The 14052-nt window shown below is 48.6% G+C and overlaps 1 protein-coding gene across 3 annotated transcripts in view; it reads left to right on the forward strand.

The window, feature by feature from the left end:
- The first annotated feature begins 518 nt into the window (after positions 1 to 518).
- The window catches only part of DAG1 (dystroglycan 1), a 68742-nt gene continuing 55208 nt past the window's right edge, over positions 519 to 14052 (forward strand). Inside the window, exons 1-2 of one of the 3 annotated variants that reach the window (XM_064367106.1) lie at positions 519 to 685; positions 10207 to 10263. The gene's annotated coding sequence lies outside the window, so the exon portion shown is untranslated. Of the gene's footprint in view, positions 686 to 1089; positions 1320 to 10206; positions 10264 to 14052 lie in introns of those variants that run through there. The other 2 variants (XM_064367104.1, XM_064367103.1) reach the window with 2 other exon arrangements.

The raw sequence follows: 14052 nt of genomic DNA on the forward strand, positions 1-14052 counted from the left end.
AGAACGCTTCCTGATTGTTCTCGTGGCTTATAAATACCCCTTGATTTGCATTCGAGGGAAATTAGGAAGGCTGAATGCAGTCGACGGGTGGCCAGTTGCTGGGCCGGTTCGCAGTCCTGATTATCCCTCGTTTACTCTTAGAGGCCCAAAGGCCTGAAGTTGGGGGGTTCGCCCCTCCCCCACACTCCTGGTCCCGAAGGCTTCGGGTGACCGGCACCGGCCACCGGGGTGTGTCCCGGGACGGACCGGCCTGGCCATGGGGGCGAGGCTTCCATGATGGGGCGTGACTTTTAGGGCAGGGGCGTGGTTAGCCAATGAGCAGAGAGGTGTGGGCTGGGGCGGGGCTTGCGCGCGGGTGCGGCGCGCTGCGGAGCGGCCGACGCAGGCAGAAGCGGGCGGCGCGCGGACAGGCAGTCGGCGCCGCGCGGAGCTGGGCGCTGGATTGGCTACAGCACTCGCGTGTCAGGCGGTTGCTAGGCTCCGGCCGCGCGCCCCGCCCTCGCGCTCGGCGCCCTCTCACCGCCCGGTACGTGCTCGCGCGGAGGCTGCGGCGCTGCGCTCGCGCTGCTTGGGCTTGGCGGCGGCGGCGGCGGCAGCTTCGCGCCGAGTCCCCGGGGAGCGGCAGTGGCGGCGTCCTGGGGCCAGAAGGAGCGAACACCTGCCGCGGCCCTCCCGCCTGCGCTCGGTGAGTGCACCGCTCGCCCCCTGCCGCTGTGCCTGGTTGCTCGGGCCCCCATCCCCTTTGCCGGCTGAGCCTTCCGCGGAACACCTGCTGCTGCTCGCTGTTCTGCCCGGGGCGGGGACACTGCCGCGGACGTCCTTGTGGGTGAGGAGGCGGTGCCGCCCGGGCGGAGCCGCCCCTTTGCTCTTGGTCCCTCAGGCAAAGGCTCGGAGCGTTCGGCTGCAAGGCCCGGGCCGCGCGCCGCGGCGATGGGCCAGGCCTTAGCTCGGCCCGCGCTCCCGGGAACGTGGATCCTGTGCCTTGGCCGCGGTTGTGATTGGGCCGCCTCCCGGGCTTTCTATAGGGGTCGTGGCCCAATTGGGCCGGATTCCGACTGTGGGGCGTCGAGCCCCCCCAGAGGCAGGGAAGGGCACCGCTGCCGCCACTGCTCAGAGTTGTTCAGAGGCTTGGTGGGGTCCCTCACCCCTATTTGAGCTCCTTTGGAAGCCAACTTACCACCTTTTCACCTTTTCACTTTGTATTTGGCACACCAGGTTTATCTGCGAGTGTATTTGGACAGTGTCTCCATAGAAAATGTCGTCTCGGGTCAGAATCTTTTTGCCATAAATTCCAAGTTAATTTCCTACAAACTCAACTGGTAACTTAAAATGCATCTTTTAATCTCTATAACTTGGAAAGTTCTTATTTTTGTAAATCGAGTTACTTCAGAATTAGTGTTAATGGTGACGATGAAATTTTGACTGGTTGGGACAAGAGCCTGGGACAGCACCTTTATAGCGCAGAGTTCTAACTTAAGATTCCAGCCTGCTGTTTCCCTAAATAATCGAGTAGAAGTGATTCCTGGCATGGAAGCCAGACTCTGTGAAGGGAGGGTGGTGTTTATATAGGACCTAATTCCAGATAAAGAGTTGGATGTGCTTTCAGGTGTTTTGGAAAGTCTGGTGTAGTGGGGTATTGTAATTTTATCAGGTTCTATGCTGTGTTCAGAGACACGATTATTTTGGAATGTTCTTGTTCTAAAAAAGAATTCCACCGTACTACATTTTGGAGGCATACAAATCTGTAGTTTGAGTATGGAGAAGTTTAGTTGAACTTTTGTGGGTTTTTTTTTTTTTTTTTTTTTTTGCTGTGAGCTAAGGAAGAAGACCTCACGGCCTTTGTGCTTAAAAGAGGCTGAGGGGCTGTATTTTGGAGAAATCAAATTTAAGTAGGGAGTTGGATACATCATGTGAGGATCCTATGGCATATAAAAGCTTGTGTTGATATGTGCCTTTGTTAAAAGAGGCACAGTTCACATCCTCACTGTTCTTAAAAATTGATTTGGCAAAATGCGTTTATTCATTTTAACAAATATTTTGATTCACTACTTGCCAAATTCTGTTGTAGATCCTGGGAACCCATGTAAAAGAGTTTACTCCTGCCCTTAAGGAATTCAGTTTGGGGGCAGTGGGGACCAGGGAACCCATGATTAATAGTGTCTGCCCACTAAGCATGCTAGAATAGTAGCCTGAGGAGAGAGGGAATTCCAGAGCTGTGGCTTGCATGGCCAGCAGGAATTAGTGGGGGACATCAAGGCCTGGACACGGGGAACCACATGTACATGAGCACCTAAAATAGTGCTTGGGAGTCCTCCAGCTTGGCAGGTGGGAGCTCTGGGTCTTCCTTGTTGTGCTCAGGAGTTCCAACTTTATATGTGGGGTCCAGGAGTCTGGGGAGTCTTTTTTTTTTGTAAATAGAGACGGGGTTTCTCCATGTTGGTCAGGCTGGTTTCAAACTCCTGGCCTCAGGTGATCCACCCGCCTCGGCCTCCCAAAGTGTTGAGATTACAGGCGTGAGCCACCACACCCAGCCTGGGGAGTCTTTTAATCAGTATAGTGGTGTGACTTGGACCTGTGTTTAGAAAGATATTGCTGGTGGAGTGGCAGAGTGAGGAGGGGGTCAGGACCTCTGGCAGTTAAGTCAGCCAACAGAGGAGTGATGGGGAGGGAGAAGGAGCCATCAGAAAAGAGAGACTGAAAAGGTAGAACAGAGGGGATGTTGCCCCATGATGGGGTGGGGAGGAGCTGCATTCTGAAATTCATGGACTGGAAGACCAAGCATAACCGACGATTTAAATTCCCTCTTGACTACCTGGTATAGTGGCCCACAGATTTGCTGGTGTCTGTTAAGTGTTGAGGATGGTGGGATTTGGGATTTGGGATTTGGAGGGACCGCTTAGGGACCACTTAGACTGGAGTTGATGCATAGGAAAGGAGGCCTGGGATTTGATTATTAAAAACTTTATCTCCTGTCTGGGTGCGGTGGCTCATGCCTGTAATCCCAGCACTGGGAGGCCAAGGCAGGTGGATTACCTGAGGTCAGGAGTTCAGGACCAGCCTGGCCAACATGGTGAAACCCCTATGTGATTCACCCTATTAAAAAATATAAAAATTAGCCGGGCGTGGTGTCAGTTGCCTGTAATCCCAGCTCCTCAGGAGGCTGAGACTCAGGAGTTCAAGAATTACTTGAATTCAGGAGGTTGCAGTGAGCTGAGATCGTGCCATTGCAGTCCAGCCTGGGTGACAAGAGTGAAACTCTGTCTCAAAAAACAAAAAAAAAACTTTATCCCCTACTTGAACCTGAGGTATTGCATTTCCTCTTGGGCATAGTAGGTATCTTAACCCATGAGAGTCAATGTATGTACATCCTTGTAGCAGCAGATGAGAGAATGTTTCATTTTTTTTTCTTTTCTTTTCTTTTCTTTTTTTTTTTTTTTGAGACAAGGTCTCTGTTGCCCAGGCTGGAATGCAGTGGTGTGATCTTGGCTTGCTGCAGTATCGACCGACCTCCCTGGCTCAAGTGATCCTCCCACCTCAGCCTCCCCAGTAGCTGGGACCACAGGCTCACTCCATCACTCTTGGCTAATTTTTTTTTTTTTTTTTTTTTTTGAGACGAAGTCTCACTCTGTAGCCCTGGCTGGAGTGCAGTGGTGTGATTTCAGCTCACCACAACCTCCACCTCCTAGGTTCAAGTGATTGTCCTGCCTCAGCCTCCAGAGTAACTGGAATTACAGGAGTGCGCCACTGCACCTGGCTAATTTTTTGTATTTTTCGTAGAGACTGGGTTTTTAGCATGTTGGCCAGGCTGGTCTTGAACTCCTGACCTCAGGTAAATCCACCTGCCTTGGCTTCCCAAAGTGCTAGGATTACAGGCATGAGCTACCACACCAAGCCTTTTTTTTTTTTTTTTTTTTTGAGATGGAGTTTTGCTCTCTTGCTCAGTCTGGAATGAAGTGGTGTGATCTCAGCTCACTGCAACCTCCGACCTCCCCCCCGCCCACCACCCCTGCCCCATGTACCACCGCACCCAGCTAATTTTTGTAGTTTTAGTAGAGACGGGGTTATGCCATATTGGCCAGGCTGGTCTTGAACTCCTGACCTCAGGTGATCCACCTGCCTCAGTCTCCTAAAGTGCTAGGATTACAGGCTTGAGCCACTACGCCCTACCCTAATTTTTGTATTTTTTGTAGAGATGGGTTTTCTCCATGTTTCCGAGGCTGGTCTCGAACTTCTGAGCTCAGGTGATCTGCCTTCAACCTCCGAAAGTGCTGGGATTACAAGTGTGAGCTACGACGCCAGCCATCTCTTCTTTTCTTTTCTTTGCTATTTTTTTTTTTTTTAATTGAGATGGAGTTTTGCTCTTGTTGCCCAGGCTGGAGTGCAATAGCGTGGTCTTGGCTCACCACAACCTCCGCCTCCTGGGTTCAAGTGATTATCCTGCCTCAGCCTCCCGAGTAGCTGGGATAACAGGCATGTGCCACCGCGCTTGGCTAATTTTGTATTTTTAGTAGATACAGGGTTTCTCCATGTTGGTCAGGCTGGTCTCAAACTCCCTACCTCAGGTGATCTGCCCACCTTGGCCTCCCAAAGTGCTGGAATTACAGGTGAGAGTCACCTTGCCTGGCTGCCTGGACATTTCTTTACCTCATTGTTTGGCCTTTCCTGCTCCCTTTGTCAGTAATCTCAATGTGTACCTACATGAGCTGCGGTCTAGGGCCTTTTGTTTCTGCTTTCTGTGTACCATTGCTAATGCTTATGAAAACTCTTTTTTTTTGAGATGGAGTTTCACTCTTGTTACCCAGGCTGGAGTGCAATGGCACGATCTCGGCTCACCGCAACCTCCACCTCCTGGGTTCAGGCAATTCTCCTGCCTCAGCCTCCCGAGTAGCTGTGATTTACAGGCACTTGCCACCATGCCCAGCTAATTTTTTGGATTTTTAGTAGAGACGGGGTTTCACCATGTTGACCAGGATGGTCTCGATCTCTTGACCTCGTGATCCACCCACCTTGGCCTCCCACAGTGCTGGGATTACAGGCGTGAGCCACCGCGCCCGGCCTGCTTATGAAAACTCTTTATATTGACTGAGGAAACTGAGTCACAGAAGAAGGAATGTGCCCAAGGTTGCACAGTTGTCATGTGGCAGAGTCGGGATTTGAACTCAGGTTGAACATTTGGCTGTCTGTACTCATTGTGTGTTTATGTTGTATCAAACTGTTAATGGTGTACTCATTCGGGTGCTTCTCTGGTGAAGACCAAGCCTGGGTGCCAGGTGTCGAGCGTAAGATAAGACAATATGGGAGAGGTGATCAGGGAATCCAGGTAGAACTCTGGGAACATGCTGTGAGGGACCAGTTTCAGAAACCAGGGCTTGTCAGACCCTACTTAGGGCCTGTGCTGATTGCTTTGGGGATCATGTGGAGGTAAGCTAAGGAAGTTGGTTCCTAGTCCAGGAAGGGAGGGCAGACTTCAGGAGAGGAGTGCATTTGAGGTGGACCTTTAAGAAGGATTAGTGGTTTGACTGGTAAAGGAAGATAGCAGAAAGATTAGAACTCTGTGAGAGGAAAAGAGGTAAGGAGAGGCAGTGACCAGTAGTGGGAGGAAGACTGGGTACCTTTTTTTTTTTTCTTTAATTCCTGAGATGGGGTCTCGCTCTGTCATCCAGGTTTTAGTGCAGTGACATGATCTCGGCTCACTGCAGCCTCTGCCTCCTGGGTTCAAGCAATTCTGCCTCAGTCTCCTGAGTAACTGGAGACACCTCAGCTTCCCCAGTAACTAGGACTACAGGGGCCCGCCACCATGACTGGCTAAGTTTTTTGTTTTTTATTTTTTGATTTTTTTTGTAGAGGCAGGGTTTTACCACATTGCCCTGGCTAATCTTGAACCCCTGAGCTCAAGCCATCTGCCTGTCCCAGCCTCCCAAGTGCGAGCTACCGCGCCCGCCAGATACTTTTTTGAGTGTTCTGGAAGGTTGGGTTAGGGCCAGAATGCTGCATTAAGGAGTTTAGAGTTATATAGGAAGAGTGAGCTTTGAAGCCATGGTGTGATAAACTTTTGGATTTTTTTTTTTCTTCCTGAGATGGAGTCTTGCTCTGTGATCCAGAGCTGGAGTGTAATGATGTGATCTTGGCTCACTGCAACCTCCGCCTCCTGGGTTCAAGTAATTCTCCTGCCTCAGTCTCTTGAGTAGCTGGGATTACAGGCACGCGCCACCATGCCTGGCTGATTTTTGTATTTTTAGTAGAGATGGGGTTTCACTGGCCGGGTGTGGTGGCTCACGCCTGTAATACAAGCACTTTGGAGGCCAAGGTGGGCGGATCACCTGAGGTTGGGAGTTCAAGACCAGCCTGACCAACATGTGGAAACCCCGTCTTTATTTAAAAAAAAAAAAGAGAGAGAGAGATGGGGTTTCACCATGTTGGCCAGTAGCTGGGATTAGACATCCACCACCACACCCGGCTAATTTTTGTATTTTTAGTAGAGATGGGTTTTCACCATGTTGGCCAGGCTGGTCTCAAACTCCTGACCACAGGTGATCTGCCCGCCTTGGCCTCCCAAAGTGCTGGGATTACAGGCATGAGCCATCGTGTCCCACCTGTACTTGCCTTTTTGAGTTGGGTTTATTTTGCCTGTAGCCTTCTTGGTAAGAGGCATACCACTAGCTAGTTGTTGGAATGACAAGTGTGGCAGATCCATTTTATGGATGGGCAAAAATTCCAGTGAGGACTTGTGTATTTTTTTCTAGCCCAGTAGGAAGTTAGTGTTGAGAAGTGTGATTCAACGTCCAGGTTCCAAGGGAAGTGTGCCATTTAGATTAGAGCTGCTGCAGAATGTGACTGTTGGAGGACTAGAGACTTTCAGAGTATCAGAAAATAAGAAACGCTGGTATGAACATCAAAAGGGACCCAGAGGCTGGTGCAGTGGCTCAGACTTGTAATTCCAGCAGTTAGGGTGGCTGACTCCGGCGTATCACTTGAGGCCAGTCGTTCAAGACCAGTCTGGCCAACATAGTGAAACCCAAACCCTACTAAAAATACAAAAATTAGCCGGGTGTGGTGGCATGTGCCAGTCGTCTCAGATACTTGGGAGACTAAGACAGGAGAATTGCTTGAACCCAGGAGGCAGGGGCTGCAGTGGGCCGAGATACCACCACTGTACTCCAGCCTCGGTAATAGAGGGAGACTCTGTCTCAAAAAAAAAAGAAAAAAGGGACCCAGATCGGGATGAGAGAGAGTATTGAACCTCAAGGGAACTCAAGTGGGAATAAATTTGGGTAGTGTGTTCTTGTGTGTGTGCTGTGTGTTGGTCGAGGATTTCTGGCTCTCTTTCTGGAGTAACTTTTACCCCCTTCCACTTAAAGAGTATTTGTGTGCCTTTGCCATTGTTTCTTTTTTTTTTAGATGAAGTTTTGCTCTTGTTGCCCAGGCTGGAATGCAGTGGTGTGATCATGGCTCATGCAACCTCTGCCTCCCAGGTTCAAGCGATTCTCCTACCTCAGCCTTCTGAGTAGCTGGGATTACAGGCATGTGTCACCATGCCTGGCTATTTTGTATCTTTAGTAGAGATGGGGTTTCTCCATGTTGGTCAGGCTGGTCTCGAATTCCTGACCTCAGGTCGTCCGTCCACCTCAGCCTCCCAAAGTGCTGGGATTACAGGTGTGAGCCACTGTGCCCGGCTTGCCAGTTTTCATGCTGTTGCTTTTTAAGCCCTTTCCTCTACTTTTTCTTTCCTTCTTTTTTTTTTTTTTTGAAATGGAGTCTTCCTCTGTGGCCCAGGCTGGAGTGCAGTGGCGGGATCTCGGCTCACTGCAACCTCTGCCTTCCGGGTTCAATCTGTTCTCCTGCCTTAGCCTCCCAAGTACCTGGGACAACAGGTGAACTGCCACCGTGCCTTGCTAATTTTTTATTTTTAGTAGAGATGGGGTTTCACCATGTTGGCCAGGCTGGTCTTGAACTCCTGACCTCGTGATTTGCCTGTGAGCCACCACATGAACCATCACGCCTGGCCGCCTCTACTTTTTTTGTGGTGATACTCTAGACCTGGAGTAAAGTGATGGCAGTTTTTTGTTTTTTCGAGATGGAGTTTCGCTTTGTTGCCTAGGCTGGAGTGCAATGGCATGATCTCAGCTTACTGCAACCTCCACCTCCCAGGTTCAAGTGATTCTCTTGCCTCAGCCTTCAGAGTAGCTGGGAGGCATGTGCCACCATACCTGGCTAGTTTTTATTTTTTGAGCCGGAGTCTTGCTCTCTTCCAGGCTGGAGTGCAGTGGCACAATCTCGGCTCACTGCAGCTTTTGCCTCCCGCGTTCAAGTGATTCTTCTGCCTCTGCCTCCTAAGTAGCTGTGATTATAGGCACATGCCATTATGCCTGGCTAATTTTTTTATTTTTAGTAGAGACAGGATTTTCTCCATTTTGGTCAGGCTGGTCTTGAACTCCCGACCTCAGGTGATCTGCCCACCTTAGTCTCCCAGAGTGCTGGAATTACATGTGTGAGCTACTGCATGCCAGCAACTTCTATAAATAGTAATTTATAGTAGCTTACAAAATTACACCAGCCAGAAGGCTTAATTTAGCCTTAATGAATAGCATTTCCTATTTTCCAATTTCTTAGGTTTGATAGCTAAGCATTTTCTTAGTCTTACTCGGGGTCCAAGGTAGAAAGATGGATGAGATGCAGTAGTAGAAGATCATTAACTGAGAGTGTCAAAGTTGGTGAAGCTGGTCTGTATTCTGTGTTAGAGTGAAGTAAATCTGAACAAACTTTAGCAGTATGTTGACTTAATTTATATTTACTTTTTTTTATTTTTAATTTTTATTCTTTTTTTTTTCTAAGACGGGATTTCGACATGTTGGTCAGGCTGGTCTTGAACCCCCGACCACAGGTGATCCACCCACCTTGGCCTCCAAAGTGCTTGTATTACAGGCGTGAGCCACCACGCCTGGCCTCCCTTATTTTTTTTTTTTAAGACGGGGTTTCACCATGTTGGTCAGGCTGTCTTGAACTCCCGACCTCAGCTGATCCGCCCACCTTGGCCTCCAAAGTGCTTGGATTACAGGTGTGAGCCACCAGGCTCGGCTATATTTACATTTTGAAAGCAGGATTCTACTGGGAACAATCAGCTGAATATTTAAAAAATTACTTTTATGACCAAATGTTTTTATCTTGCTTGTCATGAGATACATTTAATAGTGTTGAGGTTTTAGGCCAGGTGCAGTGGCTCATGCCTGTAATCCCAGTGCTTTGGGAGGCTGAGGCGGGCAGCTCACCTGAGCTCAGGAGTTCGAGACCAGCCTGTCCAACATGGTGAAACCCTGTCTCTGCTAAAAAATACAAAAATTAGCTGGGCATGGTGGCGTGTTCCTGTAATCCCAGTTACTTGGTAGGCTGAGGTAGAAAAATTACCTGAACCCGGGATGTGGAGGTTGTAGTGAGCCAAATTTGAGGTTTTGTAGTATTGAGTTTTGCTTCTCACTTATACTTTCTTGAGCTAATCATTTAAAAAAAATACCACTGTCTAAAATACAGACACTGAAATTAATTTTACTGTTTATAATTTTTGGTTCTGGATTGACTGTACAGAAAATGTTTCATTTTTTTTTTTTTTTAAGATGGGGTTTCACTGTGATGGCCAGGCTGGTCTTGAACTCTTTTTTTTTTTTTTTTCCTTTTTTTTTGAGGCGGAGTTTCGCTCTTGTTACCCAGGCTGGAGTGCAGTGGCGCGATCTCAGCTGACCACAACCTCCGCCTCCTGGATTCAGGCAATTCTCCTGCCTTAGCCTCCTGAGTAGCTGGAATTACAGGCACGCGCCACCACGCCCAGCTAATTTTTTGTATTTTTAGTAGAGATGGGGTTTCACCATGTTGACCAGGATGGTCTTGATCTCTTGACCTCGTGATCCACCCGCCGCGGCTTCCCAAAGTGCTGGGATTACAGGCGTGAGCCACTGCGCCCGGCGGTCTTGAACTCTTGACCTCAGGTGATCCACCCACCTTGGCCTCCCAAAGTGCTAGAATTACAGGCGTGAGCCACCGCGCCTGGCCTATGTTTCATTTTCTTACTGTGACCTTTGGCAAAGAAGGGTGACTAATTGATGGTGTGGGCAGGAGACTCAGCAGCATTCCCCACTTCCTTTGGAGTTGTCAGTGTGGTATAATTCTTCGTCAGTTGTGGGCATTCACCAATATTGTTTCCTCCTTTTCCTGCAGGGCCTCTGCTCTCCAGGAAGATAAGGCTTTTAAAGCAACCTAGCACTAGAAGGTGAGGTAAGGTACTTGAAAAGAGACATTTCTGCAAAAGAAAGTTGAGGAATAATCATATACTGGCCAAAATGATAACCACATAATTTTATTTATTTATTTATTTTCATTTTTATTTATTTGTTTATTTATTTAAAAAAAAAAAGACAACGTTTCACCATGTTGGCCAGGCTGGTCTTGAACTCCTGACCTCAGTTGATCCTCCAGCCTCGGCCTCCCAAAATGCTGAGATTATAGGCGTGAGCCACCACGTCCGGCCTTATTTATTTACTTATTTTTTTGCTGGACACCTCTTTCTGTAAACTTCTTTATTTTTTCGAGACAAAGTCTCACTCTCTTGCCCAGGCTAGAGTACAGTGGTATGCTCTTGGCACACTGAAACTTCTGCCTCTTGGGTTCAAGTGATTCTCCTGCCTCAGCTTCCTGAGTAGCTAGGATTATAAGTGCCCACCACCACACCTGGCTACTTTTTGTATTTTTAGTAGATACGGGGTTTCACCTTGTTGGTCAGGCTGGCCTCCAACTCCTGACCTCAGGTGATCCACACGTCTTTTGAGACAGGATCTCATTCTGTCATCCAGGCTGGAGTGCGGTGGCATGATTATAGCTTACTGCAGCCTCGACCTCCTAGGCTCAAGCTGTCCTCTCACCTTAGCCTCCCAAGTAGCAGGGACTACAGGCACATGCCGCTGTGCCCGGCTAATTTTTTAAATTTTTTGTGGAGGTGGGATCTCACTATGTTGTCCAGGCTGATCTCAAAACCCCTGGGCTCAAACAGTCCTCCCACCTCAGGCTCTCAAAGTGCTGGGATTGTAGACATGAGCCACCATACCTGACTTAGAATTTTTTTTTTTTTGAGATGGAGTTTCACTCTTGTTGCCCAGGCTGGAGTGTGATGGCACGATCTTAGCTCACTGCAGCCTCCGCCTCCTGGGTTCAAGTGATTCTCCTGTTTCAGCCTCCTGAGTAGCTGGGATCACAGGCATGTGCTATTCTATGCCCGGCTAAGTTTTTGTATTTTTAGTAGAGATGGGGTTTCTCCATGTTAGTCAGTCTGGTCTTGAACTCCTGACCTCAGGTGATCCTCCTGCCTTGGCCTCCCAAAGTGCTGGGATTACAGGCGTGAGCCACCACCTCTGGCCAGCTTAGCATTTTAAAACATTAATAGTGGGGGAAAAAGCTCTGTTGAATAATACATAGATTTAAAATAAGTAGTCTGGAAGTTAAAAGTGGAAAGAGGCTGGGAGCGGTGACTCATGCCTGTAATCCCAGCACTTTGGGAGGCCGAGGCGTGGATCACGAGGTCAAGAGATCGAGACCATCCTGGTCAACATGGTGAAACCCCGTCTCTACTAAAAATACAAAAATTAGCTGGGCATGGTAGCGCCCGCCTGTAGTCCCAGCTACTCGGGAGGCCGAGGCAGGAGAATTGCTTGAACCCAGGAGGTGGAGGTTGCGGTGAGCCGAGATCGCGCCATTGCACTCCAGCCTGGGTAACAAGAGCGAAACTCTGTCTCAAAAATAAAAAAAGTTTGAGACCAGTCTGGCCAACATGGCAAAACCCTGTCTCTACTAAAAATACAAAAATTGTCCAGGTACGGTTGCTCACGCTTTAGTAGAGAAATCCCAGTACTTTGGGAGCTGAGGCAGTTAGATCACCTGAGGTCAGGAGTTCGAGACCAGCCTGGCCAACGTGGTGAAACACCATCTCTACTAAAAATGCAAAAATTAGCTGAGCGTAATGGTGGGCACCTGTAATCCCAGCTACTCAGGAGGCTGAGGTAGGAGAATTGCTTGAACCTGGGAATTGGAGGTTGCAGTGAGCTGAGATCGAGCCACTGCACTCCAGCATGGGTGACAGAGAGAGCCTCCATCTCAAAAACAACAACAACAAAAAACAAAAATTAGCTGGGGGTGGTGGTGGGCACCTGTAATCCCAGCTACTTAGGAGGCTGAGGCAGGAGAATCACTTGAAAATGGGAGGCGGAGCCTTGAGCCGAGATCCCGCCTTGCACTCCAGCTTGAGCAACAAGTGAAACTCTGTCTTGGGATGGCGGGGGAAGGAAAGAAAAGGGCCGGGTATGGTGGCTCACGCCTGTAATCCCAGCACTTTGGGATGCTGATGCGGGTGGATCACTAGGTCAAGAGATTGAGACCATCCTGGTCAACATGGTGAAACCCTGACTCTACTAAAATACAAAAATTAGCCAGGTGTGGTGGCGCACGTCTGTAGTCCTAGCTACTGGGGAGGCTGAGGCAGGAGAATTGCTTGAACCCAGGAGGCAGAGGCTGCAGTGAGCTGAGATTGTGCCATTGCACTCCAGCCTGGGTAACAAGTGAAACTCCATATAAAAAACAAAAACAAAAACAAAAATTAGCTGGGCATGGTGATGTGTGCATGTAATTCAGCTACTGGGGAGGCCAAAGCAGAATTAAAGTAGAAAGAAAAGAGAAAAGGAGGCTGGGCTCATGCCTGTAATCCAGCACTTTGGGAGGCCAAGGTGAAAGGATTACTTGAAGCCAGGAGTTTGAGACCAGCTTTGGCAACAAAGCGAGACCCTGTCTCTACAAAAAATAAAGAAAAAAATTAGTTGAGGTGGAAGGATCTTTTGAGCCCAGTAATTTTTTTTTTTTTTTAATTTTTTGTAGAGACAGGGTTTTGCCATGTTGCTCAGGCTGGTCTCAAACCGACTAGCTCAAGTGATCTGCCTGCCTCAGCCTTTCAAACTGCTGGATTACAGATGTGAGCCACTGTTCCCGAACCTAGGAGTTTGAGGCTGCAGTAAGCTTTGATCACACCAGATTATGCCACTGCACTCCAGCCTGGGTGAGAAAGTGAGACCCTGGCTCAAAAAAAAAAAAAAGAAGAAAGGAAAAATCCCTTGTCTTTCCCCTTCCCATTTTGTTTTTTCTGTAGCTAGGGAATATAACACATAGTACAAACTTTAAAAGTTTAAAAAGGATTATACAAAGAGGGGAAAGAAACCTTCCTTCTATCCATCTTCTCAGCCTCTGGTTTGCTTTCCCAGAGGCAATTGTCATCCCAATCTCAGTGTTCCCTGCCCTTAGGGACACGTGCAGCCACAGATTTTTTCTTTTTTTTTTTTTTTTGGCGACAGGGCCTTGCCCTCTTGCCCAGGCTGGAGTGCAGAGATGCAGTCTTGGCTCACTGCAACCTCTGCCTCCCAGGCTCAAGTGATTTTTGTGCCTCAGCCTCCCAGGTAGCTGGGATTGCAAGCACGCGCCACCACACCCACGTAATTTTTGTAGTTTTAGTAGTGTTTCACTATATTGGCTGGGCTGGTCTCAAACTCCTGGCCTCAAGTGATCTGCCCGCCTTGGCCTCCCAAAATGCTGGGATTACAGGTGTGAGCCACTACATCCAGCATGAATATAGCATTTCTTTTTTTAAGTTTATTTTATTATTTATTTATTTATTTTTTAAAGACAGGGTTTCACCATGTTGGTCAGGCTGGTCTTGAACTCCCGACCTCAGGTGATCCGCCCCCCTTGGCCTCCAAAGTGCTTGGATTATAGGCGTGAGCCACCACTCCCGGCCTTTTTTTTTTTTCTTTGAGGCAGAGTCTGCTCTGTCACCAGGCTGGAATGCAGTGGCATGATCTCGGCTCACTGCAACCTCCGCCTTCCAGGTTCAAGCGATTCTCCTGCCTCAGCCTCCTGAGTAACTGGGATTACGGGTTTGTTCCATCACGCTGGGCTAATTTTTGTATTTTTTTTTTTTGAGAAAGAGTCTCGCTCTGTTGCCAGGTGCCAGGCTGGAGTGCAGTGGTGCGA

This window comes from Aotus nancymaae, unplaced genomic scaffold (assembly GCF_030222135.1).
Source record: "Aotus nancymaae isolate 86718 unplaced genomic scaffold, 86718_ANA_hifiasm-v0.15.2.pri h1tg000067l, whole genome shotgun sequence".
Lineage (NCBI taxonomy): Eukaryota > Metazoa > Chordata > Mammalia > Primates > Aotidae > Aotus > Aotus nancymaae.